Source organism: Myodes glareolus, chromosome 3 (genome assembly GCF_982192425.1).
Source record: "Myodes glareolus chromosome 3, mMyoGla1.1, whole genome shotgun sequence".
NCBI lineage: Eukaryota > Metazoa > Chordata > Mammalia > Rodentia > Cricetidae > Myodes > Myodes glareolus.
Genome location: NC_142028.1, coordinates 78,973,911 through 78,999,203, shown reverse-complemented (window position 1 = coordinate 78,999,203; position 25,293 = coordinate 78,973,911). Strand labels below are relative to the sequence as shown.

The 25,293-nt window shown below is 47.7% G+C and overlaps 1 long non-coding RNA gene and 1 pseudogene across 1 annotated transcript; one reads left to right on the top strand and one right to left on the bottom strand.

Moving 5' to 3' along the window:
• Window positions 1-534: 534 nt before the first annotated feature.
• On the bottom strand, window positions 535-21,495 carry LOC146895147 (uncharacterized). The gene is made up of 2 exons (XR_015000895.2): window positions 20,331-21,495; window positions 535-3,000 (listed from the first exon to the last, which is right to left on the bottom strand). It is a non-coding gene; the product is annotated as an uncharacterized LOC146895147 (long non-coding RNA).
• Window positions 7,133-7,712, top strand: LOC125412691 (serine/threonine-protein phosphatase 2A 56 kDa regulatory subunit gamma isoform pseudogene; annotated as a pseudogene).
• Window positions 21,496-25,293: the final 3,798 nt, after the last annotated feature.

The window sequence follows — 25,293 nt, the reverse complement described above, 5'->3', positions numbered from 1 at the left end:
ACAGGTGCAAGGCCAGAGGGCACTTGATAAGGCTAGAAGTGTTCCCAAACAGTCCAAGATGGTTATAAAGCTACCTTTACCTTGCCTTAGCTAAGAAAGCCTACTTAACCTATCTAGTCAGAACCATGGCTCAAACTAGGCTGCACACTGTAATATAACTATGTTGCTGAGTGTATATTCTTAATTAATGGAATTAGAAGGGGGAGTAATTGATCTCTAATATCTGTTCACAGAAAGACCAAGTTCAGGGGGCTGGAGAGATGGCTCAGTGGTTAAGAGCACTGCCCGCTCTTCCAAAGGTCCTGAGTTCAACTCCTGGCAACCACATGGTGGCTCACAACCATCTGTAATGAGGTCTGGTGCCCTCTTCTGGCCTGCAGACATACACACAGACAGAATATTGTATACATAATAAATAAATAAATATTAAAAAAAAAAGAAAGACCAAGTTCAAACGTGTAGGCTGTGTAACTACCTAGTGGTACTACCTAATGGTTGTTGCAGGAATAGACTCAACAGGCAAAGAATCTCATGAACCATTTTAGAATTGTTTTAATACACTAGACATAACAGAATCTTTACCAAGCATTTGGTTTTACCTCTTAATGGTAAGTTACCCTCAGACTATTTCCGCTTTTTAACATTTGTTTTTTATTTGTGTGTGTGTGTGTGTGATGTGTGTGATGTGTGTGTGATGTGTGTGATGTGTGTGTGTGATGTGTGTGTGTGTGTGATGTGTGTGTGATGTGTGTGTGTGTGTGTGTGATGTGTGTGTGTGTGTGTGCCACATTTGAGCCAGTGCCCACAGAGGCCAGACAAGAGCACGGTTCTCTGGAGCTGGAGTTAGAGGCAGTTGTAAGCCACCTGGTACGGATGCTGGGAACCAAACTCTGGTCCTCTGGAAGAGCAGCAAGCATTCTTTCTTAACTGTTGAACTGTCTTTACAGGCCCTATTTCCATTTTTCTTGTCCACAGCATTCTGTAGATCTGTTCTTCACTTCAGGGTTATGAAATCAGAATGTCTATTACAGTCACAAGTCGGCCTCCAAGATGAGAAGCAAGCATGCAGGCAGGGCTGTGTGTGCAGTGTGATTTCAATTGTGGGACCTACAATAGAAACAATAGTGTTGACTCTTAAGTTTGAACCCCAATTACTGCTTTCTATAGCCTTAGAAATGGTTAATTTGATATAAAAATAAGGTTTCTGTTTGTGCGACAGACAGCTTGTCACCCACCTGTCGGTGCAGTTACTGCAGTAAAAACCACCCAGTCTCTTCAAATGGATCAGAGATGCTCTGGAGTGGGTCTAAGAAATTGATCCATCAAGTACTATAAATTAGGCAATAAACACATACCTGTCCAAGCTTCCAGCTAACTGTTTTTGAAAAGCTATTTAACTCCCAGAATATGGAGGAAGAGACCTGTGTATTTATCTAAATCAGAAATGTTCACAGAACACTAATATTCTTCAGTAGGTCTTGAGGTCATGCCATTGACTGGGGTGAGGGGGATGAGTCCTGGGGACTGAATCCAGGCCCTCCTACATGTTGGGCAAGTGCGTTACCACTAAACTACACTCCTTCCCCAGCCCTATCCTGTTGACTTTAATAGAATAAAGTTCACAGATAGTCATGGTATCTGATGCTTGTAATCTCAACACTCAGGAGGTAAAGACAAAAGGATAAAGAATTCAAGGCTGAGCTCTAAAAACATTCATACAAATAACATCATATGATCTGAACAGGTTATATTTAGGAACACACACAATATCTATTAGTGATCAAAAGAGACCACGAATTTGAAAGAGAGAAGGGAGGGATATATGGGAGGGTTTGGCAAGAGGAAAGGGAAGGGAGACATGTTGTAATTAAATTATAATCTCAAAAATAAAAAAATTAAGAATTCTATACTAATCTTGGCTGTATGGTGAATTCAGGACTAGCCTGGACTATATAAGGCCTTATTCGGAGAGATTGGGAGTGGGTAGAAAGAAGGAAGGGAGAGGGAGGGAGGGTTGGTAGAGGAGAAGAGAGAAGAGTTGAGTTCACAGACAGCAAACACAACACTACATTGCCATGCTATTCTCAGCTGCGGATGAACTAAAGGGCCGCAGTGGCGAACCAGTGATGATCCAGTGTGCACTCAAGCTTTGATTGTGACCGTCACATGGGAACAGTTGTATGGTATCAGTTAATTTTCTTAAGTAGGCACCTCTAATGTGACAAGTCTCTCCCCCACTGCAAGGTGTAATTAAATCAATATGGCACCTGACAAGTGGCTTCATAATATCAAGAAACTACCATTTTTGGTTGACATTGAGCCACTTATTCGAAAAGGAGTTCGTCATCCCATCAGCGCCTGTGTTCTGACCCTGCTTTTAGCATCAAGTTCCCCTCTCATGACTCAATCATCTCATATCGATAGTACTTGTCTTCTGACTCCACAATTTATGATTTTCTCTTTTTAGTGTGTGTGTGTGTGTGTGTGTGTGTGTGTGTGTGTGTGTGTGTCACACACACGTGCAGTAGCCTTAGCATATGTGGAGGTCAGACGACAGCTTTCACAAGTCGGTTCTCTCCTTCCACCTTGGTTTGGAGACAGTCTACCTCGTTTCTGCTTTGCTCTGTACTCCAGGCTCGCTGACCTGAGAGATCCCCGGATGTTCTCCTGTCTCCTCTTCTCCTTTTACCACAGGAGTGCTGGGATGGCAGGTGCACCCACCACATCGGTTTCTAGGTGAGTCCTGGGGATGGAAATCAGACGGCTGGGCTTGTATGGCAAGCACTTTTCCTACTAAGCCATCTCACCAGATGCCATGTCTTCATTTTCTATGACTTTTACTGATTGCTTGAAAATTTTGTCTTCTGCCTCTGCTTTCTCTCTTCCTCTTTTCTTGCCTCCTTCCCTGTTCTTTAGTGATGAAGACAAAAGGGTTTGTTGTTGTTGTTGTTTGGTTGGTTTTGTTTCTCCTAATAGAATCTTTCTTTTCTCAGATCAGGGCTAGAAAGAGGAAATGGAACATAAAAGTCATCGTGGCTTTTGTCACCTTCTGGAATTTCATGCTGAATAACCCCCTGCCCCAGGTCAGGCCCTTGCACCCCCAACCAGCAGTCTCTGAGTGGAGATTCCCCCAGAGACCAGCCTTTTGTATGTGTCTTAAAGACTAAGCTGAGTAAAAAGTTCTGAGCCTCTGGTTGGAAAAGCGAGCCAGTTCAACACTTGGCATCTCTGGAGCTGGGTTAGAGTCCTGCGTCTGCCGCTGGCTGGCTTTACAACAGCAGGCTGTCACCGTGTCTGCCCATTCATGAAGAAGAACTTCTCCAAAAGGTTGATCAAGACCCTGATTGCTACAGCCACCTAACAGTTGCTTCGTGTTTGTTGACAGTCTAAGAAAATGGAAGTTCTTCAAGAGTGAAGACACAAAGAAAGAAGAATGTGGAGTGTGGTGGAAACCTGTACAAGAGTCCTGTGCTTTGCAATTGCAAAAGTGGCTACAGATTCCTCCCTTCCCATCAAGAGGCAGCTCTGTGTCCTCACCTCAGGGGCTGGTTGTCTGTGGGTTTTACTTGGCCAATGGCCCCCAGCAAATGTGATGCAGTAAAGCATGAAAAGTGGGTTTTAACTGCCCTTAGGAGCTAGTAGCTGCCACTGGGGGTAGAATCTTAGGCTGTCCTGGTGAGTGGGGAGAGACACATGGCCCAGACACCTTTGTCTCCCCAGCCATCACCTGGCTGTCACTGCCATCTGATCATGATGCCTACGTACTATGATATTGCTGCATAATAAATTACCTCCAAAACAGATTATCTTCCTCACAGTTTCCCTGGCAGCAGTTTAGCTACGTGATTCAGGGCCAAGATAATATAAGGCTGCAGATAAGTTGCCAAATTGGAGTCAGCATTGTTGCTTCCAGGTGCTGTTGTCAGGCCTAGATGCCCCACCAGAGGGGTTGGTGCCAAGGTCTCTGATGCCTCCACATGAGCCTACCCATAGGACTGCTCACTTCCTGGAAGCTAGCTTCCTCCCAAGTAAGTGATGGGGTGGGGGTACTCAACACATAAGGGTAGTCTTTCATAACCCAACCTCAGAAGTGATAGACCATCACTGCTACTGTTTACTATGATCACAGAGACCAGACGTGATACAGAGTGGGACCACATATGGATGTCCGAATGCGGTAAACAGATATCACAAAGAGTAATCTTGAAGCCTGGCTTGGTGGCCACTGTGTATAAGCTAGACTGAGGATATCAGAAGCACCAACTGGCTGAGCCCAGTTCTAGTTGCCGACCCAAAGCTTGTAAGTGATAGCACTGCCACTGTTTTGGAGGCATCGGTTAAGGCGTTAGATAACTACTGCAAATATCATATGCCCCAGCATCACCTTCTCATCTACCACTCACTAACCTGGTTACCAGCAATGTGGACCAGAGCCTGGACCGAATGTCTCTGCAAGACTGCAGATGGCTTGAGTCTGGTTCTTGCAGCTCAAGAAAACTGAAGATGAGCCAGGTCCCTCTTTCCGCCAGCTGCTTCCTAAAGAGAGGTCCTACCTTTCTTCTACCCAGCTCTCCTTCTCTGGAACCACCTCTTCCTCGGAGACTGGACTGGCAAGAGTTGGAGAAAGCAGAGTAACACCCATCACACCTTCCCCAAGTGCAGCTACAGCTCCACGCACAACATAACCTACTTCAGAGTGTCAGAACCCAAAGGGTCTGCCACAGTGAGCCTCCCTGGCCCCTCATTAAACAGACGGGGAGGCATGCCCAAAGTCACACCACACACCCACACACACTGACTTCCCACCCTAGGCTTCTTTCTGCGCAGTAAAGACAGAATACGTTACAAGTCTGGTGACATTTCTGCACAGAAAATGTATTTCTAAATATTGCCCATCTGGGACTCAGAGAATGGCCCAGGGCAACAAGAAAGAACCAGAAATAACAGGAAGGGGAGAAGTGAGCTCACTGCCTGGTTACATCCCACCAGTGGCCATTTGTGTGTGTGTGTGTGTGTGTGTGTGTGTTTGTGTGTGTGTGCACACACGCCTCCTCCCTACACCTTGCAAACCAGGACTCCCGCGTCTTCACATAATTGTGCCACACCAAAGCATCTAGCCCTACATATACAGTAGCTCCCTTGTCTACAAATTAATTTTGCAGTTACGTAAGGTCAGTCAGGGTCTCAAAAGTATCAAATAGAAAACTAATGCAAATAAACAAGTTGTAAGTTTTAAATTGTGTGTCGCTGTGTAGTGTGATGAAACTTCGTATGGCCCAGCTCTGTGTGGCTGTGAATTGGTTCTCAGTCTCTCATTTCCACACTGTGTAAACTGTCCACTTAATGACCCAGTTGCTATAGTGGTTACCAGATTAACTGTTACAATATCACAGTACTGTGTTTAGGGAACCCTTACTTTACTTAACAATGGCCACAGAGAACAAGGGTAGTGATGTTGGCAATTAGAACATGCCAGACATGAGCTGTAGAGGGCCCCATCAAATAAAAAGCTGAATTTTCTTAATAAGGAGGAAAAACATCTTAAGCTGAGTTTTCTCAGATCAGCAGTTAAGAATCAATTTTATGAATTTGATACAATTTATGAAGTTGTAAAGAAGGTAAAAGAAATATGTGAATTTAACTGTCCTGTCTCAAGTAGCAAGAAGTATGGTCATGGTGCATGGCCAGTGCTTACCTAAAATGCAAAAGGCAGTGAATTTGTGTATGTGTGCATGTATACACACACACACACACACACACACACATTCATGGACACGAAGAGACAGTGTGAATGTGAGCTTCTGGACATCCACTAGAGGTCCTGGATTGTACCGTGCCCCCGTGGATGGGAGGGGAGGCTACTGACTTCCCAAGAGGCCCTATCGGTATGAATATCTGAATCCAACTTTCCAGGATGGATCTTGGCATCTCCTGAGCTGCTGAGCCACACTCACTCCATGACAAGTGGCCATCCAGTCCCTGCTCACAGGTTTCCAGCAACCAGACATTCACCATTCCCTTGGTTAGAAGGAGTTTTGAGAGAGACCCACCTCAGCTCAAATCCTAGCTTTGTAACAGACTGCTGTGGGGCCTTTGATAAGTCATTTGACCTCTTTCTACCTACAATTCTCCTCTGAAAAACAGAAGGAATTCCTTCTGAACAGGGTTGCCGTGATGATAGGTTTTACATGTGTGTGCAATATTCATAGAAAATCATCAGTGTACAACAGTTAATAAATAGAACTAGGTTAACGCTAAATGGAACAGGGATCCTGTCCCTAGCTCTGTCTGCTTCCCGCCTGGACACCCTAGCCCACCAAGGCAGCCTACTGGGCATCTACAATGCCCCAGAGGTCTCTTCTACTCCCAGCTCTATGCCTCGCACTTGTCCATTCTCCAACATTTAAGCTATTTCCTTGGGAAGCTGAAACCTGTAGCAAGCCAAAGTCAGCGGCTAGTAAATGTGGAATCAGGACAAAACAGACTATTTGAATGGAAAATGCAACACTGTGGGGCAAGGGAACTCTCCCGGCATGTGGCTCATCTTTCACAAAGCAAAACAGATTTGCAAGCAAGTTATTGAGTGTGAGAAGTTGTCAGAGAGCAGAGGACAGGAACTGGGAATGCATTACACCTTCCTATTGTCAGTCAATATACAACCACACCAAGAGTCTTTATTGCTGACACTGACCCTGTGGTTTATTTTACCAGTGCTTAAAGAGCTCCAAGGCCTTCCACTGACTCATTGGTGAGATCTCCACCTATCGCCACCCTACCCTATCACTCTCCACCCTTCTCTACTCTGTTCTGGACCTCCAAGGCTGGCATGTGAAGACCTCATCAATAGGATTTGGAGATTTAGTGAGTCATGGTGGGGCACTGATCCCACCACCTCCTTCCTACTCAGTCACTGGGAGTCAGAAAGTGGCCACATACCTCTACCAGGAAAGACCATCGTGAAGTCACCCCAGGTTTCGGTAACTTCTCCCTGCTGTCTTTTCAAGGCTCCTGTCCTACCAACCACAAGGGCCAGATCCCTTGCTGGTTTCCTAGACCCGGTCCACACCTTTGTCAACAGCTCCTTTAAATTGTCTCCAGGCTGTGAAATGGCTCAGCAGTTAAGAGTACTGGCTGCTAGGTTTGAAACATGTTAACTACAAACTGTGTTGTGCAGTTTTTGAAGGACAGCACCCTCACTGAACCAGTGGTAATGGCACTTCTCAAATACTGGCCAAAGACTCACAGTCCAAAAGAAGTAATGTTCTTAAATGAATTAGAAGAAATTCTAGATGTAATTGAACCGTCAAAATTTATGAAGATCATGGAGCCTCTCTTTCGAGAATTAGCCAAGTGTGTTTCCAGCCCTCACTTCCAGGTGGCAGAGTGGGCACTGTATTACTGGAACAATGAGTACATCATGAGTTTAATTAGTGACAATGCAGCGAAGATCCTGCCCATCATGTTTCCATCCCTGTACCGCAAACTCGAAGACCCACTGGAACAAGACAATACACAGCTTGATATACAGCGCCCTGACACTCTTCATGGAGATGAGCCAAAAACTCTCTGGTGACTGGACCCAGCAGTTCAAAGCAGAGAAACTGAAAGAGAAGCTAAAAATGAAACAACAAGAAGAAGCATGGGTTAAAATAGAAAATCTAGCCAAAGCGAATCCCCGGGTACTACAGAGGAGAGTAACACAGGAGTGTTGAGGCATTGCTTGAATGTTTGATGAAATAGGATCTGGCCCCACCCCAGGAGGGGAGGCCATCGTCACTAACACTGTATGTGCAAATGTCCACAATAAAACACTTTCTAACTTTGTAACCTAAAAAAAAAAAAAAAGAGTACAGACTGCTTTCTCTCTTTCAGAGAACTGGGACTTGATTCCAGGCACCCATCCCACAGCTCACGACCATCTATAACTCCAGGTCCACGGTATCTGATAGCCTCCCTCTTCTGGCCTCAGACACCAGGAATACACGTTGTACACAGACTTACATGCAGACTGTCTTAGAATTTCTATTGCTGTAAAGAGACACCATGACCATGGCAACTCTTATAGAGGAAAACACTTAATTGAGGCTGACTTACAGCTTCAGAGGTTTCGTCCATTATCAGTGTGGTGGGAAACATGGCAGTATGCAGGTAGACACGGTATTGGAAAAGGAGCTGAGAGTTCTACATCTGGTCAGCAGGCAGTAGGCAGAAAACTAGCTTGAATTTAGGAGACCTCAAAGCCCCCACCCCTATAGTGACACACTTCCTCCACACCTACTCCACAAAGGCCACCTCCTAATAGTACCACTTCCTGTGGGCCAAACCTTCAAACAATGAGTCTTGGGGGTGCCATACCCATCCAAACCAACATATAGGCAAAACACCTATACACATAAAATAATTAAAACTTTTTAAAATAAAATAATAATGTTATGTATCATAATGATAATATATTTGTATACTATCTGAAAATGTATTGCTGTGATTGGTGTAATAAAAATCTGAACATCCAATAGCTAGGCAGGATGTAAGGAGGAATTTCTGGGGAGAGAAAGGAGGAGAAATCAAGATTATGGAAGATGCCAGGAGAGATGGAGAGAAAACAGGAGGTACAAGATAGAAAAGAGGCAGCACCACGTGATAGAATATAGAGTAATATAAGTAGGTTAAGTCATAAGAGCTAGTTAGGAACAAGCCTGAGCTGTAGACTGAGCTTTCATAGTTAATAAAAAGTATCCTTGTCATTATTTGGAAGCTTGCGGGCAGGACAGAAAAAGACTCATTATATAATGATGATGATGATGATGATGATGATGATGATGATGATGATGATGGTGATGATGATGGTGGTGATGATGATGATGATCTCCATGCCTAGAACAGGCCACTTGTGTAGTTGGTTGCTTTATTATTCTTTACTCTTTTGGGGGGGCCCACCACCCAGTTCCCAAAGAAATCACACATGGAGTCTTATTCTTACTTATGAATGCCTGGCCTTAGCTTGGCTTGTTTCTAGCCAGCTTTTCTTAAATTATCCTTTCCACCTTTTGCCTCTGGGCTTTAATCTTCCTCTATTGTACATACCTTTCTTTACTTCTTTCTCCATGGCTTGCTGTGTAGTTGAGTGGCTGACCCCTGATGTCCTTGTTCTCCCTTGTTCCTCCATCTTTTTTCCCAGATTTCTCCTCGTATTTATTCTCTCTGCCTGCCAGCCCCACCTATCCTTTCTCCTGCCTTGTTATTGGCCATTCAGCTCTTTATGAGACCATCAGATGTTTCAGACAGGCAAAGTAACACAACTTCACAGAGTTAAACAAATGCAATGCAAAAGAAATGCAGCACAGCTTTGCATCATTAAGCAAATGTTCCATGGCATAAACAAATATAGCACATCTTAAGTTAATATCCCACAACACACTTTAGGGACAAAAAGTTGATCAGCAGTTACCACGGGTGAACAGGGTGGAGGCCTAGAAGTTCATAGATGACAGCTTTGTCAAGGAAGCTGGTTCCAGGGAGGAGAGACCATGGTGGTGCACAGCAGTGCAACTGTGCCCACTACTACTAGTGTTCTTAAAAACAGCGATAACCATTTGTCATAGCCAGAACCTGGAAACAACCTGAATGCCCTTCAACCGAAGAATGGTTAAGGAAAATGTGGACATTTACACAATGGAGTATTACACAGCAGAAAAAAAATAACAACATCTTTAATTTTGCAAGCAAATGGATGGAGCTAGAAAACATCATTTTGAGTGAGGTAACCCAGACCCAGAAAGACAATTATCACATGTACTCACTCATAAGTGGTTTTTAAGCATAAAGCAAAGAAAACCAGCCCACAAATCACAATCCTTGCCAACAATGAGGACCCTAAAAGAGACATACATAGATCCAATCTATATGGATAGTAGAAAAAGACAAGATCTCCTGAGTAAATTGGGAGCATGGGGAGAGTGTTGAAGTGGAGATGGGAGACGGAAAGGGGAGCAGAAAAAAATATAGAGCTCAATAAAAATCAATAAAAAATTAAAAAAACGGCTATGATCTATTTAGATTTGCTCCTTTTCTGTGCTAGTATGCTGAGACCAGACTCAGGGCCTCCAGCGTGGTAGGGAGACAGGCACTCTACCACTGAACTACATCTCGAGCCCTGCCCAAGATGCTAACTTATATGTTAAATGTTTTATATCTTTCTGTTTTTTTAGTTGTATGTGTATACAGTCATATGCATGTGTGTTCACAAATGTGTGTATGTGGGGTGTGTACACGTGTATATGTGTGTACATGTGCCTACCACAGCACATGTGTCGGGATCATCAGGCTTCTGTGGTGAGAGCTTTTACCTGCCAAGACAACTCAATAGAATTCTTACTACTGTCTTTTAAAACTCACCTACATTAAGCAACCTGAGTATCCTCCAGTCCCTTCTACCACTGATTCTAGGAGACTCTTCTCCAATAGGTCCCAAGTTCCTAACCTTGGACTCGAGCAGCTAACTGGAGATCAGGCAGGGCAACTGGACCCCATGGAGACCATTCCCATTGAGCCATGAGAACTCAGTCTTCTGTGTTTGGGGAGAAACTATTCTGTTGCCCATGATGTTCATACTGAAGCTCTAACACTCAGTGTAAAGATATTTGGAAGGATCCTTTTTGGGGAGGTTTTAGGGTTAGTTTAAGTAATGAGGTCCCCAAGATGGAATTCATAAAAGAAGAGATGTGAGGTCTTCTCCCCACCCCATCCTTTCTTCCCTTCCTTCTTCCCTCTTTATCCCCTCTTGCCTTCTCCTTTACCCCCTTCCCGTCTCTCTTCCCAAGACCAGGACTTAGAAAAAAGACAACCATCAGCACACTAGAATAAGAGCACTCCCCAGAGCCCAGCCATATGGGCAGTTGGCACTTTAGTCTTTATGAGAAAACACATTTCTGTGTGTGAGCCACCCAACCAATGGCATTTGTTACAGCGTCACACACAATCTGAGGCTCTGGGACAGTGCATTCTTTTGGAGTCACACCCACACCTAGGACAGCTCTGCAAGCCTGGCTCCTGACCAGGGTCTTCCGGGCTCTGATTCACACACTGACCCCAGCTTACCACACAGCTGGTGGATCAGGAGAGACAACCTTATTCCGCCAGTGCCTGCATGACCTAGGGCAAGTCCGTCCACTCTCTGGGCCTCGGTTTCCCCTTTTGTACAATGAGGAAGTCAGCCAGCAGTAATCAAACTTTTATTTTTCCAGCTGGCAGAGTCTTTCTTCAAATAAAATCTGACAAAGAAAGCCAGAGTTAAACAAAATAAAACCATGGCTGCTTGGGCCGGGAACAGGGTTGAAAGCTGGATCTACCCTCGTCTGCATCCCCAACCCTAGTTTTGAGCCAGATCTACTTCTGAGAAACCCTAGAGTTCTAAGAGGCACACTTTGACAAACCCTGCCTTAGAAGGTCCTCCAAAGCTCCCCAGGTTCTGGCAGGGTGTGACGGGAACAGCACTGAACACTGGAGTTCATTGTTAACTTTTGCTAAAGGGATGACAGAATACCCTGGAAAGATCCACAGCCTCCTGGGTAGAGAGTGCATTGGGGCCCAGGCCTGAAGACCACCAAGTGGAGACCCACTCCTTGTAATACCTTGGGATATCAGGGACTGCTGAGCCCTTCTGCCTGCCTCTGCCTGGAAAAGAATCTTGCTCTTCCCTAGCCTGGGCAGCCTGCTTCTTCCAAACATAAGCTGTAGGCCAGGCTGGGGCCAAGAGCAATATTTTGTCAGTGAGTCTATTAAGAAAATAATGGAATAAAAGAAGCCACCATCATGAAGTGATGTGCAGGCTTCTCTTCAATCTGCCACAGCCTGACTGAGACTGAAATGGCCCTTCCAGGTTGGGCATGCAGCCAAAAGCTTTAAATAATCACTAAAAATGTGTGTATGATTTATCACTGGGGACAGGGTGGCATGGGACTTGGAGGCAGTGCTCACTCAGCTCTGCGGGCACAACAGTCCATCAGTCTGACCTTTCTCCTCAGTGCTGGTTTGTGGAGATGGGTACGGCCACCCTCCTCCCTCCAGGTGACCCCTGTGCTGTCGACATTCCCAAGGAAGGAGAGATTAGCAGTTAATGTTCTCACTCCCTTTTGGCAAGGAGAAAGCAAGTCATGGTGACATCTAATGTCCCCTGAGTGTGTAGGACCCTTGCCAGGCACATTTCAAGAATTGCCTCATCTGATCGTTTCGACTATCAGAATGGCTGCTTATATTCCTGTTAGCCTGGGGAAACTGAGGCACACAGATGTAGGTAACTTGCTCACTGAAAGGCAGCAAAGTAAGCTTTCGAGCCTGGTGTGCTTGATCCTTGGGTCCTTCACTGGGGTTGATGTATCCCCCTAGAAGATAGGCCTTCTCTCCCATCTTCACTTTGGGATTCCCAGTAACCTCCCACCTTGGTGACCTATAGGCTTCTGTACAAAGACAGCCCTATAAGCTTCCCATGGGCCCCAATTCCATTTCTACATGTTGTAGAAAGAGATATAAAAGCCCCACTGACAACGGCTCTCCCCTCGTCAAGACCTTGCTAGCAACATCTCCTCAAACTCTGCTGAGGCTTAGGGAATCACTAGAGACACATTCCTGGTAGCCTGGGGGTGGGAGATGATTCAGTCAGTAAAATGCCTGCCATGCAAATGTAAAGACCTAAGTTCAAATTCCCAGCACCCACACAAAAGCTGGGCATGGTCTATAACCCTGGTGTTAGCAGCACAGAGACAGGCAGCTCATTGGCCAGCCAGGTTCAGTGAGAAGCCCTGTCTCAAAACATAAGGTGGAGAACAGCCGAGGAGAATGCTCAGGGTCAAACTCTCACCTCCACACCCATGTGTACACCTGCGCACCTACGTACACACATGCACATGCCCACATACATACATCAGACATACACAGAGTGCCTAGCCACGTGCATATGGCCTAAGAGGCCAGAAAATAGACATCCTGAGCCTAGCTCTCCTAGGCTTCCTCACAGTCTTGGGGAAATCCCTTCCCCTCTGGGTTTCACTTTTCTCTTCTGTAGAGCGATTGTGAAGATGCTTTTTTACCTCCCAAGGTTATAAGGAAACTGAAATGGGAAATTTATTAAGCAGGGAAAGACTTGCAAACTGGAGGGCGCTGAGCCTATAGAAGGTGTCTTATGAGCTTTACTTATTTTCCAGGTGCCAATGAACTTCTTACAAGAACAGCTTCCAGGATGGGAAACAGTTCCTCCAATTCCAGGCCATTCAGGCTGAGGTGGGCTAGAGATTACAGTTCTCACTAGCCAGTGTGACTGAGCTCAGAGACCTGAGGCCTGATCCCCACTCCGTTCTCATGACCTCTCCTCCGAGTATCACGACCCATCTATTGCCAGTTTCTGTTTGTAGGCCAGTTTCTGCCGTGTAATCAAGAGAGTCTTAAGGACTCCTACCAAGACTGCTTCTAACCCTATGCCTCCACCCCTCACCCTGTTCCATCCTGAGCCAGGGGCTCTGTGGATGAATGGATGGACTGAGTGATGGGATGGACAGATGCATGAGTGATAAGGGAGAGCGATGCTCACCCTGTGACCCCACTCTGTCTCCAAATGCGTCCACCCCAGAAATTCTTCCAGCAAAGGCCTCAGAATCACCCTCTAGGGAGGTAGCAATCTCCTTGTCACCAAAAACAGAGGCAAGACCCCTGAGAGGAGCCATGAAGTATGTCCAGTGACAACTCTTACCCGAGGGGCCCTGGAGCTTTCGGTCACTCCGACATCCCCACGGGCCCCCATCACCATCACGACTGTGGCTTGTGGCTCTGATTTCAGCAACATCCAGCTCCCCTCCAGCTGCCCTCTCCATCGCCTGGGAGAGCAGCCTTCTACTTCTCTCCTGCTGAGGTCAGCTCAGCTAGCCACCCAGGAGGCTTTGGAGCAGAGACCCGACCGAGCCTGGGCACTCCCTACTTGGACTCTGACAGCCTCCAAGTCTATCATTAACCTACCTTCCACCACACAATATAGGGCCAGTGCTGGGGACAACCACACACAGAAAGCAGGAGCCCTGCCCTGACTGTGAAGGGTCAAGGGTTCAGATGACGACATGAAGGCAGCACAGATACAAGCCATGCCCTTAAAGATGAGTGACCTCTACAGAGGTGGGAACCAACCCGGGGGTTTCAGTGCAGGTGAGGGATCCAGTTAGCTGACAGTATGAATTGCATCTCTGGACCTTTTTGTGGGACTTCAAGCAAGTAACTGTAATTCTCAGGGATTCTCGTGTGTGTGTGTGTGTGTGTGTGTGTGTGTGTGTGTGTGTGTGTGTGTGTGTGGTTTTTCAAGACAGGGTTTCTCTGTGTAACAGTTCTAGCTGTCCTGGACCTTACTTGGTAGACCAGGCTGGCCTCGAACTCACTGAGTACTGGGATTAAAGGCGTACATCACCAACACCACCATCTGCAGGGACTCTTATCTATCAAAAGGGCTATTGTGGGTTGATTTGCCCAGAGAAGCTGAACAAAAGATGCCAGTGTTGGTCTGAAGGCGAAGGGAAGAGCAAAAGAAGAACTGTACATGGACCGTTCACAAGACTCCCGGAAGAGAGAAAGAGGACTCCAGAGAGTAGGGAAGGCTCCCGGAGGAAGCAGCACTGGAGCTGGGCCTCGAGGGAGCAAGACTTCAATAGAAGAAAGGGAGTGACTGACACTAGAGGGCAGGGCACCAGCAAAGGCCCTGAGCTTGGTAAAAGACGTTGGCCAGTATAGCAGAAGCCCATGGGCTCCAGAGATTTTATTGAGCATCATTCTAACCGCTTCATGTAGAGCACACTTCTCCCTCAGTCTCACCATCTGTACAATGAGGCTACCAGAGTCCAGGAACCTCTGCACCCCCAGCCCTCCAGGACATTTCATTCTGCAGGCCCTAAGCTCCCAGGCTCCTAAATGTTTCCACATGTCAACCCTGACCTGCAGGGCTCCTTATCTTCGCCTGTACAACGCAGCCAGCCAGCTCTGCTTCCGGGCTCTGGATGGCCTCCCTATGGTCCCAGGGCAGACATCTATCTCAGGACCACCAGGCACCATGCCCAGACTCCATCAGAAATAAGTCTGCCTGGGGTGGTGGTCTCACCATCTCCCTCTTCCTCCTCCAGCCTCAGCAGTGCTGAAAGCAGCATAGGCTTGTTTGGGGTCTGCAGAGTGCAGGGAATGTTATCATTCTCAGGGAACTCCGTGTCCCAGGCTTGCTGCTTATTCTGGCCCTTTTCCGAGGATGCTGCAGGCATTATTGGTGAGGTCTTGCTCCTGCTTTCAACTACCCAGGGCTCCCAGGTCCAAAGAGGTGTCGGGTTTCGAGACATGAACTGAGTTCCTGAAGGGACAGCAGCAGCCTCTTTGACTCTTGGAGCAGAGAGACTGGCAAGACTGAGAGGGTCACTCCCCCGCAAGTCCCCTGACCCTTACCTCTGCAGATGGCAGGCGTTTGCCTTTCAAGCTGGAATATGAGAATACTAGACTCTTAGCACCTAAGAATTCAAGAATCTTCAATCAGATAGAATCTGAGGCCGTCAAAACCTAGGGCGTTGTTGAATCTTACACTTCTAGGATCCTGAAATTCCCGAATCTCATGATCAGATCACGCATACAGGGAATAGATGGGGTCCATCCCTTTCTGGCTGTGTGACTCTGAGCAAACAATCTAACATTTTCGTGTTCTAGTTCCTCACCTGGAAAATGGGGCTATGCTACTTCCCACGTCTTAGAGCTGTTATGTTAACTAAATGAGCTGACATGTATGCAGCGCTTCGAACAGTGCCTGGCACATGGACTTTGGTCCTGTGGTCACAAAGTACAGCATGCACTTGAGCAAGGAACATGGGCTCCAGAGGATTCAACCCCATGAGATCCTGAGCAGGGGCCTCGACTCACACACACACACAAAATGGGTGTTATGTGAAGCCTGTAAGAACGCGGTAATTCGGTATTCGACAGTAGAACACCTTCCGGCCAGAACCTCAGTCCCCTTACTACACTCTGTGGGCTGAAGGAGTCACAACAGGTGAGTCCAGATTCGGTACGAGTGGGAACCTCATAGGGCCCTGCACACCAGGAGGTGTGGTCCCCAGCGGACTATCTTTGGATGCCAACAAAACACCATCAGTTCCTCAAGGCTGGATCCCACCTTGACCCTGTGTCTGGCTGTCCATTTTCTAGAGGGTAGCATGTGCTGCTATGCTAAGAAAACTGTTTTATGGGGTAGCTGCGTGTGATATCAGAACTGAGCCCTCGTGCTGACGTCATCATCTAGTTTATCCCCATTCAAATCAAGTGTGTTCTCCATTGAAAGGTTTGCAAGGGCCGCCTGGCTTAACCCTCCACAGTGAGGGAAGCTGATCTCCGCAGAGTGATAGAAATTTCCCAGGATCCCACAGCAAGCCACAGCCAGGGTGGAGAATAAGTATCGGAATGCCCAGCCTCCAGATCAGCTCAGCTACTGCAAGCTCTATGCCCTGTCCTCAAGGGAAGAAGCCTCGCAATGCCTTCCCTCCTGAAGGGAACAGGTGGAGTGGAAAGGCTCGCCACACAGACCAGCAGAGACACGGGACTCTGGAGGACAGGTGAGCGCCAGGAGCTGCATTGCACACTGGACATGATATGTCCTGATTATTCCCCTTGGTCACCCTGGGATCCAGGCAAATCACTTGTCTCCACCTCTCAACAGGAATGAGAGTAGTGTCCAGCCAGACAAGCGAGGTATGGGCAGAAATGCCCTGTGGAGAGCACCAAGGGTTGCTTTCCTGGGCAGTTTTTCCAAGAGCACTCTCAGTTCCTACCTCCTGGTTTACTGTTCCTCTTTTTACAGCCAAGAGCCCAAGCCTCCTGCCACCTCTGACCCTAGTCCATCTTTTCCATCTCCAGTGAAAACTACCAGAGACTCCTGAGTGTCCTGTCTAAAGCAGTGTCTTCCTTCCTGCTCTGTGGACTTCTTTTTTCCGCAATCCAAAATTATCCTAATCACTGATTAACATTAGTTTTCCGTGCTCATCTCCATATTCAAGGAATCTGACATATGGCAATGCTTGTGTTGAACAAAGGAGTGAGGGGATAGAATTGTGACTTAAGTCTGGGACAGAACTTCAGTGCTGGTCCAAGCAAAGATTGTATCTGAGTCCCCAGTCTGTAAAGTGAAGAACACAAGAAGATGTCCTGAGCCCACCCACAATGACTCATTTTCTCTCCATCCTGACTGCATGCAGAAACTGGAATCCTCACTGGGCATGAATGGACAAGTTGCTGAGGAAGTCCCAAGATGATAGGCATTTTGAAATAAGTAAGATCAGTAGGTACGAATCTTGCTTACTGATCTCCCTAAGTTTACCAAAAGCTTATCTTTATGTCCCACCCCAGAGGTCCTAACCAATAACATTTCTGAGTTGTCACCCAATGAATTAATAAATATATAAGTGGATAGGTGGATGTTTGGTGGATGGCTGAACTATTTGATGGATTGAGGATAAATAGTGGGTGGAGAGAGGGTGGGTGGGTGGATGGATGGATGGACAGACAGACGGACGGACGGAGGACGGACGGATGGATGGATGGGCAGATGAATGGATGGATGGATGGATGGATGGATGGATGGATGGATGGATGGACGGACAGACGAATGGACGGACGGACGGACGAATGGACGGGCGGGTGGGTGGATGGATGGATGAATGGACGGATGGATGGATGAATGAACAAGTAGATGAAAGGAGGGAGGGTGGAAAGAGTGTTGATGGATGAGTTGTTAGTGAGTAAACGGGTTCAATTTACTGTGTCGAACTCTCCAGAGTCATGGAGCAGAGGAAGCAGATGTGCTCTGTAGCCCTACAGGACAGAGCTGAGAACCCTAAGTCAAGGCGACAGTAAAGTATTCTTTAGCTCATTATAAGAGGGAATTGCTATCACTGGATGTGCCCCACCCATGAGGGAGGCAGGGAGCAGGAAGAATCCGGATTTGGTTGAAAGATTGAGCTACAGTGATATCCCCCCCCTTTTGGACTAAGAAACTGTAGGAATCTAGAAGACTCAGAGGAAAGTTTCTGCCATCGAAGTTTGGGATGTCTGGGCCCTCGGTCTCCAGCCGAGAACTTGGATGCTCTTTATCTTGATACCTCTCCTGGGGCTGAGAACAGGGCCAGTGACCAAGGACTATGCTGTGAGCATTTACTAAGTATGCTCTTGACAACTCAAGGGGTTGAGACTGCTTCTCACCCCTCATCTGTCTGCTTTCCTCACCTTGGCTTGCTGTCTAAAATGTAGTAAAGCTAGGATTTCAGAATTCTTTTTTTTTTTAAGATTTATCTATTATACATACAATGTTCTGTTGGCAGATACATGACGGAAGAGGGCACCAGATCTCATTGCAGACGGTTGTGAGCCACCATGTGGTTGCTGGGAATTGAACTCAGGACCTCTGGTAGAGCAGCCAGTGCTCTTAACCTCTGAGCCATCTCTCCAGCCCAAGATTTTAGAATCTTAAACAACCCAACTTAAATTCATTGATCTTTATTGGTACCACGTACAAAAGAACATAGCAATATCTTCATAACATTGTTGGAAAAGTTAAATAAAAGAACACACAGCCCACCTAGTATACTGGGCATGCTGAAAGCCTTATAAAGTGATAATAGCGAAACTGGTATTGGCATTAACATTGCTGTTAATACAAAGACCCACTTCTATGTCTGCATCCATATTTGTTAGTAGTGTTACTACAGTATACCATTCTATTGCATGCTGTTATTGCTCTAATACCATGGATTCATAGATGACTGAAGCAGCACATTGCTCAAAACTGACCTTTTAAGAAGCTTGTGATATTGGAATTATTATATCTTAGAGCCATGCAAAATTGAATCTGGCTACTCTCACATCAGGCAGAATCTCTGAGTTCTGAATCCACTCGACCCAACAACCCAGAACAGAAGCCTTTCTGATGTTCTCCATCCCACAGCCCCAGGCCAAAACAGACTCTGGGACCACTTGGGGGGTCCTAGCTGAACCTCTTGGCCCCACACTCCTATTCGCAGACAACCCAGAATCCCAGGAATTTGTGACCACAGAGAGTAGGGGCCACTGATTGGGCCTGGAGGATGATGAAATATGGAAGCTTCCAGAGTTAGCCTGGTGGGGAAGGCCACATTTTCTGTGTCATGTTCTATTGCACGCCAATCAATTACAGTGTTCCCTATATAAACACATCATGAGGGCTTTGACAGGGGGCCGGGGTGAAGTTGGGTGTCAGGGTAAAACAGGGGATAATAAAATCACTGGAGATTTATTCCTCTAAATTGGAAACTTCATGCTTACACCTGACTAAATCATCAGGCTGAAATTGGAGCCGACTCCCACGGAAAACACGTGTAACCTTATCCCATCTTTGTTTAACAGAGACCCATCAAGCCGCTGATGGATTCTACAGATGCGCAAGCATCCTCCTTCAGCTCCCTGAGTTGTGGGGGTCTCAATCAGACCTGTCTTCACTGTGCCCACCCTATTCTCTGGCGGCTTTTCCAGGGCTAGCCAAAGGGATCTTTCTTTAAGGTGACAGTCTCTGTGGGTCTCCTTCCCCTAGAAAGCTCCCCATCATGAATTTACACCCTGTGCACACTGACAATCACACATGACGCTGTTCTGGAAAAGGGGAGTGTTGCTAAATAATAGCAGAAGCAGCCAGGATGTCAAGACATAAGCTGTCCATCATAGCTCCAAGTCACAGGTCTGAGAAAGCCCGGGTTCGGGTAACAACTTAGCTTGTCCCTCCCTCAGAGAACCTACCTGAGGATGTGGTAAGCTAATGGATGATTGAAGGTGCTTTATAATTTATAAATGTGTAGTTTATATTATCTAATCTTGCATTTGAATTATGAAACACTATGTGGGGTCCCAGGAGGTGGTGTGAAGTTAGCCAACCTCTGCTAAGGAGTTTTCCTTTGTCAGGAGTTATCGGCCAGGGTTGGGAAGACTCTGAAGGGACTCTAACCCACCACCCCATCTGTGTGCTAGGCCCTGGGCTAGAAGAACTTAAAACAAGATTCTGTTTGATTCCCCACATCACAGGTAAGAGAGGACAAATTAGAGAAAGATCGAGATCAGGGAGTTTTTGCACCTCTCCCAAATCACACAGTCAAGATAGGAACCAGGGTGTTTCTCTGGTTCCCACCCCACCCCACCCCACCAAGTTGATTAAAATGGTGTCCGAGAGAGAAAAGGTGAACAGTATGTACCAGCCTCTCCCAGACCCTCCCTTCAGACCCACGAAGTCTTCCACACACCAACACACTCACCCCGTAGCACACCGCAGGTAGTCGGTGGCTGGGAAGCAGCAGCGGGAGGTTCCTTGCTCAGAAGAAGGCCCTAGGCTCACAGCCCAGGTTTACACTTCCACAGTCGCCTCTTCGGCGAGGTGGGGTGTTGTGGGGGAGGGGAGGAGGAGCCCCTATGTCATTTTCAGCAGCAGTCAGCAGAGCCTTACAAAGTGCAAGATGGCTTTTTTAGCCCGGCATAAGGATCTAGTTAAAAACCAATAAATCAGCAGTGAAATGTGCATAGCAGCCTTCTCCGTAAAATCAACATGGCTTGTGCCTCTGCGGGAAGCCTTCTGACTGCCGGCTGAAGCCTGGGGCACGGGCAGAACCCTCCTCCGTCCCGCAAGAGTCTTGGGGGAGGAGAGAGATCTCTCCTTTTTCCCCTAGACAAGGAGAGTCAGGCAACCCGGAGTGCCGTCTAGGAGGTGCCTGGACTGGAGATCTGCAATCACCAGATACAGACATGCCAAGAGGAGTGTGAGCAAGGCCCAGACCGCCCTCGGCCTCCTCGACACGGAAAATCGAATTAGGAGACAGCCCGACTGGGACTGGATGAGATGCGAGCGCCAGGCGTCTCCCCAGCACCGAATCCAACCGCCAGCTGCAGGGAGGGCGCGGAGTCCCTTGGCGAAGGCTGCCCCCGAGCTCTGTTTCCCCTCGGGTCGGTATTTAATATCTGTAAAACTGCCACTCGGACAGCCAAGGTAAACAGCGTCCCCGACAGTTCAAAGGTGAGCGCGCTCCGGCGCTTTCCCTCGGGCCGCGCGGCCAGCGCCGCATCTGTGCACTCCGCGCCGCGTCTCCCACGCACGCTCCAGATTTCTCATTAAAATCGGCGACTGTGTCAACAGCGCGACCGGGGCTCCGGAGCTGGAAAAGCCATTTCGCCGCCCCACCCGGCCCAGTCAGGTCGCCGCCTCTGTGCGGCTCCTTAGAGGGTCCCCGGAGGGTCCCGGAAGCGCGCGCGCTGTCGGACCCGGGCCAGGCCACCCAGCGGTGGTGCGAGCCCACCCGGCCCCGGGCCCAGGAGGCGGCGGCCCGACAGTGAGAGTGCTGGAGACCCTCTGGCCTCACTAGTGACAGGCACCCAGCTCGGAAAGGGCATTCTCTGTCCTGTGTCAGGGTTTCTTACAGAACCAGCCAGACAGCTGCAACCCGACACACCTGGCCAGCTTGTTTGTTCCCCTTAACTCTTTTTTTGTCATGCAGAGTATTAGGCCCTTGCCAACTATGAGAATGCTTGGAGAACAGTGCAAAGAGTTTTTTGAAGATGAGTCCCTTGCATTAGGATCAAACTCCAGGGCCAGAGGAAAAGCCAACAGTTGGCAATAGAGTTTAAACCCACCTCTAACACACAGGATGCCCATGTTTTTCCGCTAGAAAATGCAGAGGCTTTGAGGGCTGGAGAGATGGCTCAGCATTTGTGGACTTGCGGCTCCTTCCATATTCTAGTTTGGTTCCCAGAACCCACCCATGCCTGTATGCCTGTAACTATAGCTCCAGAGGGTCTAACACCCTCTTCTGGCTTCTGTGGGCGCCCCTACGCAGAGGTATTCACACACACACACACACACACACACACACACACACACACACACACACACACAATTAAAACTAAAAATAGGGGACTGGAAGCTAAGTGGTTAAGAGCGCTGGTTCCTCTTCCAATGGACCCGGGATCAATTTCCATCACCCACCCAGCAGCCCATAACTTCTGTAACTCTACTACCAGGGAATCTGATGCCCTCTTCTGGTCTCCCCAGGAGCCAGACATGCATATGGTGCACAGACAAGCATGCACATGGTGCACAGACATGCATGCACATGGTGCACAGACATGCGTGCAAGCAAAACAACCATAAACATAAAATAATTTTTAAAACAAATAAATCTAAGGAAAATAAAGACAATAATGGAAAGATAATGGCACTTCCCACCGCCTCCAGCTCCTGGGACTCAGAGCTACTCTACCCAGTAGTTATTCTTTCGTCAGCCTGTATTTATTTATTAAGGCCCTTTTGCATAGAGCCATGAAAGAAACAGCTGGTAACAGGAGGAACCTGCAAGCAAAGAAAACAGGAGGCAGACTGTCATGAAAGGGAAGTGTGTGTGTGTGGGGGGGGGGGGTGCTTCCGACTAGGCTCCGGAGAATGGAGCCATAGCTGTGACTGAAAGAAGAGAGGGCAACGGAAGTTAAGAGTGTGTTCCAGGACTTGAATAGAGCCTGAGAAAGAGTAGTGGGGGAAGACAGAGGTACAGAGGCAAAGGTGGAGCTGAGGGAGCGAGGGTACGAGCACTTGCGAGCTGTGTAACTCTCAAGGAGCACTTCTAAGTCCTGGTGCTTCGTGTGTGTGTGCTCTTGCTTGTCCATGTGCCTTTTCTTTTGTTTTACAGGGGAAAATAGAAACAAAGCCCCCAACAAGTTATGAAGTTGAGTCTCTGGTGTGTGTGCAAATCACGGTGGTTAGCACATCTGGGATGCAATGAATGAGCCTCATCCTGGAGCTCCCCACCTGATAAGTATGTAAGTCTGTAAGCATGTGTCTTTGAATGTCCCCTAAGATGTGTGCCCACATGTATGCATGCTTAAAATGTGTTTGTCTCTGGCTGGAGAGGTGGCTCAGCGGTTAAGAGCATTGCCTGCTCTTCCAAGGGTCCTGAGTTCAATTCCCAGCAACCACATGGTGGCTCACAACCATCTGAAATGAGATCTGATGCCCTCTTCTGGCCTGCAGGCAGACACACAGACAGAATATTGTATACATAATAAATAAATAAATATATTTTTTAAAAAAATGTGTTTGTCTATTTAGATGTGTGCCTGTTGTCTAAATCACCATTCGTGTGTGGAAGAGTGTGCATGCAGCACACTCATGCATGTACCCATGCATGCAGCCATAATAGCAGGAAGAAAGATATGTGATTTGCCTCTGCACAAGAACCTATAATTGTTCCTGTGGATCTGTGTATATAACTTGAATTCCCACATGCTTCAAAAACATGTAGTTCCCACTCTCACACTTGCATGGCAGGGCTGTAGAGCTAGGGCAGCTGACCGGGTCCCAAGCTTAGCTTTCATCAAGGCCAGGTAATCCCAACCAGCATGCCATGCCCAGAACCCCAAACCTCAGCCTCCATTCCCCCATTCAAATGGTTAATGTGACTTCTCTCCCTATAGGAAGCCAGTCCTTCCATCTGACTGTCCCCTGAAGAGTCCAACCTTGTCCTTCCTCTCTCCAGGTTCTCCAAGTCTCTCAAACTGACTGTTGTGAACCAACAGTTAAAACAAAAACTAAAAGAAACAAGATCAAATTATCGCACATAGTAAAGACAAGTGTGCAGGGTGACACGTTGTTTTGGGTGTGTGTCAGGGAGTGCTGGTGACCCAGGACTCATTGGAAATGTCAGGGTGACAGAGTTGAGGTCAAGAGTGCAGAAGCTGTGCTTTCTCCCTCTTTCCCACCTCCTGGCCTTCAGCTGAGGCTCTCACAAGTCACTGTGCGGGGGAGGCGGGGGAACCTCACCTTTCGGCCAGCTGCTGTGCCCTCCAATGTCTGCACCAACAATCTTCTTTAAGCTGGTGTCTACACTAGGCACCCCCATTTTATTCCCTCTCATCCACTGACCAGGCCAGCTGCACACCTTAGAGACCTTCCCCCTGGGTCTGAGGCCTCTGCCTCAACACCTGATCGCTTCCTTGGTTCCCACTTTCACTGTTGCCCTGCTATTCTGCCTCTGTTGGCCACCTTCTCCTCTCTTCTGAAGGCCCTTCTGTCCTCGCCCTCCTCTGAATGTGAGTGCTTCTCAGTTCTGGGCCCTCTTTCCTGGTCCTCAGTAGCAGGGGAGTCAGGTCTGGATGAAGATAAGACCTCAGGATCTCCATCCTGTCTCCCTACCCAGTCACTTCTCTGTAAGCCTTCTAAGAGTCCTCTGAGGTGACATGGCCCAAAGGAGTCTAGCTTCTTCCTGCTCCTTTCCTGGCATCCCCATCTCTGTATGGGTACCTCTGCCCTGTACATCACGTAAACCAGAGCACTGGCTTATTCCTGACCCAATCCCAGCATCCAGACACCTCCTCTTGACATTCTCACTGGGCCTTTACTTCTGCCCAGAGGCTTCTCAAGGCTCTAAAGTTATCTCCCAAAGGTCATCTCTCCTTGCTCTCTCCAGCAAGCTCTGCAGTCTTCCTCCTCCACTGATGGAAGAAGGTTCAGCTGCCACATTCTTGGAGAGGTACCTCGTGGAGTTGGCCTCCATCTCTAGCACCTCTGAGTGCTCTTGCTCTGCCTGGTGCTCTTTGGACTGGTGACCCATGACCACCTGGCCCCTCAACTTGTTCAGCTAATGCCCTCACTCTCAGGTTCCTTTGGTCAGGACTGACTGATCCGGAGCACCCCAAGCTCACGTTCAAAGACTCGGCTCGGCCCAGCTGCTAGTCTCCATAAATGAGGATTAGGTGGCCCCCTTTGAGGCAGACGGGTGGGCTGTGAGAAGAGTTGGTTTGGTATAGATTTTATGGCAGGATCACATTTCGTCATCAGACCCCCCTCTGAAGCCAGCCAAGGGCAGGTCAGGGGCAGGGGAATGGGAACCTGAGCTCTCAGTCAGCCCAGAAAACAGGGCTGCTGGCACAGGAGGGAGCTGTGCTGGAAGTGAGAGTCAGACTTTGAGTAAAAGCCGCCTCTGCCACCACCCACAGTGTGAACTGGGGTGGGTCCTCTGAATCTCTGGTTTGTGAAAGAGGGCTCTAGACTAGACGAAGTTGGCCCCGGGCCACCTTCACTCGCAGCCTTCTGAACCTTATTCCAGTCTAAGTCACAAACCCATCGCCCTTCGAATCACCAAACGAATGATGAGCTACTATAGACTTACAAACCCATGAACCAAAGTAGCCGCCTAAATACAGGCATCCAATTATGAATTTCAGATAAATATACAGGTT